At 26.7% G+C, this 2,889-nt stretch overlaps 1 protein-coding gene across 1 annotated transcript in view; it reads left to right on the top strand.

Annotated features, from left to right (window-relative positions):
- The window catches only part of LOC108688162 (repressed by EFG1 protein 1-like), a 39,684-nt gene that overhangs the window by 417 nt on the left and 36,378 nt on the right, over positions 1-2,889 (top strand). The window lies entirely within an intron of this gene.

The raw sequence follows: 2,889 nt of genomic DNA, 5'->3' as shown, positions 1-2,889 counted from the left end.
ATATATATATATATATATATATATTCTGATAAGAAAGATACTATAGAATTATATATACTTAACATTTAAGAAATTTATCTGCCTAATTTTATGACATTTAAAAAGCGCATTGCGGTTTTATAATAAAAGATCAGCTTTTAAGGTATTGTTGTAGAATTATCGCTTTATAAGATAAGTGTATTCCCGAAAAGAAAATTATGACCAGCAGAAATGAAAAGCCGTCAGTTTGCTTCTTCGACATCGAAAGGATTTATACCGTTTAGATGCACATTTATAACATGGATACGGACGACTTTCACTGATAACGAGAACACGCTGCCGGAAGCGTTCGTGCTTCCGAACTTTTTTCTAGAGCAGGCGACCCGCGATACGTCGTCAGTTCCTTCGCGCCGAGATCGTTTAATATACGTCGTGATCAAGTTGTTCTTATAACTTTATAAAGATAAATTTAAGTGAGATGTGATAATCAATATCATGTGACAAGACAAAGGTGAGTGACATACACAATATTACATTAGAGCGATAGAAAAATTATTTGAATGTCGATCAATATGATAGTGTTTTGTAAATAATTAAAAGTTTATTGTTTTAAACAAAATGAATTTTGTTAAACAGAAAAGTTTGAATGTTTGTAACATAATTATAAAATTTATAAAAAGAGTAAAGAAAAAAGAAAATTTAAATATATATATATGAAATTACTACATTGTATAATTAATTCTACACACACACGTGCGCGCGCACGAACACATTAAAATTATAGAAATATAATTGATATATAGTCAATACTTTATATTTTTGAATTGCAACGTGCAATTTATTTAATTTTGCATATGGTAGAACAAAGAAAATAAATCTACGCACACATATACACATATACACACAATAACAAATTTAGAATAAAAATAACAATTACTGAAAAATTAAAAATTTTGGTAAAGACGAAATTAGTATAGGATCTATATTTTTTTAATATAATTATGATGTATATATGGTCATTTAAGATTAAATCAAGCTTATCAATCAGTATTACAGTGCGTGATATCTTGATATATATTGAGTCAAGAAGATAGCAAATAAAATGCAACGATTCATTATACACTCGCTGACCCGGTTGGCAGGTCATAGTATCACCGTGATATAACTAGGTCGCCATGCACATACTCGAGAGTTCCGGTGTGGTTCATTATCGTGCTCTCCCTAAATTTCTGGCGAATATCTCTATATCGTTTTGGCTTTAAAGAATCGCACAGTTACTTGAACTCACTCTTATTCCGACATAATCCCATAAGACATTCTCTTTGATTGTTATTGTTTTATTTCTCACGTTGAGCTCTTTGAAGATCTTGGTGATTATTTGAAATATAATCTTCATGCTAATCATTTTTATTTCTGAAATATGGCAAAAGGTAATAAATATTATATTATAACAAAAGACATAATAAATAAGCATTAAGATTTACATAAAATTATGTATTAATCTTTAAAATTTTCCAGGAATTACATGAATTATATTTTTTATAGATTACATTATTTATAAAATTATAACAATTACAAGCAAGTAATACATAAATATATTTTACATAGCTTGATTATTTATACATTATTTGACTATCTTTAATTGTAAGATAAAAACATTTTTTATTTAAAAAAACTATAAATATTTTTATTATTATTCTAAAGACTTTTCGTCACTAATTGCAAACTAAGTTTAAGCTTAATAATTTGAAAAGAAGTAAACTGTATAATTAAATCTTTAATCGATTTTATGCATTCGATTAACAATAAATAAGTTTATTATCTCAAAAATTTATTTAATAAATTTTATAGTCACAAAAGCATTCTTTATATATACTTTAAATTTAAAGAAAAAAAGATATTTCATATTAGAACATTTAACAAAATATACGACAAGTCTGATATGTCCAGTATAAACTTTTTGTTATTATTAAAAACCATTAATGCTGTTCTCTACATCAAAGAAAAAATAAAAAAAAATTCTAACGTGTTCAAATTTATTAGGTAGATTAACTAATTTTCAAAATTAGAAATAGAAATGTTAACCTTTGAAAAAATGTTTGAGTATGTCATACGTATTGTTAGTATGTCATTCTGGATATATCATAATTAGAATCAAGTATATCATAAGCATATATATTTTTATATTTTAATGTTAAAAGAATTATAGCTAAAAATTAATGTTAATATCGTATCTGAGAGATCTATATACATACATCGAGATTTTATTTGCAATCAATCACAAATATTTTTCTTTAAAACATTAATGATGACGATATCTTGAGAGCTTAGCATTGTGCCGTTTATAAATGCAATTTTCCTGTTTCGTAATCATCTACAACGTCGTACATACGATAACATGTACAAACATACACGCTATTTAAGCAAAGAAACACTAGACAAAATATTACTGATTGCTAATTGTAAGTAATACTGAACATTGAGAAGCTGAAAAGTTACAGAAATATCGTTTTTCTAGATTTTTTTTCTTTTTCTAATATGAGAATATGTAGTAGAAAAAAACGGATAACAAGGAACTTATTATTTTTCTCTTTCCGCGGTTTTCCATTCAAAAATCCATCACATCTGTTAATGGATGTAATAAACAACTATACTTAAATACTAAAACACTATATATAGTATTTTCATTGTGTGTGTGTGTGTGTGTGTGTGTGTGTGTGTGTGTGTGTCATGAAACACTTGCGATAAGAAACCGGTTCTTGGTTCGCGATGTCTTACAGGAAAACAAAAACGCATAAAGATTTTTTCGTTATTATTTTTTCGAAGACAGTTATGTTTCTGTGACATTTTTTTGCAAAAATAATACTATTTATCGAGGCTTGGCAACAAACTTATCTGATTTATTCACGA

Source organism: Atta colombica, unplaced genomic scaffold, assembly GCF_001594045.1.
Source record: "Atta colombica isolate Treedump-2 unplaced genomic scaffold, Acol1.0 scaffold226, whole genome shotgun sequence".
Classification (NCBI taxonomy): domain Eukaryota; kingdom Metazoa; phylum Arthropoda; class Insecta; order Hymenoptera; family Formicidae; genus Atta; species Atta colombica.
The sequence above is the reverse complement of the archived record's forward strand: the minus strand, read 5'-3'. Positions and strand labels throughout refer to the sequence as shown.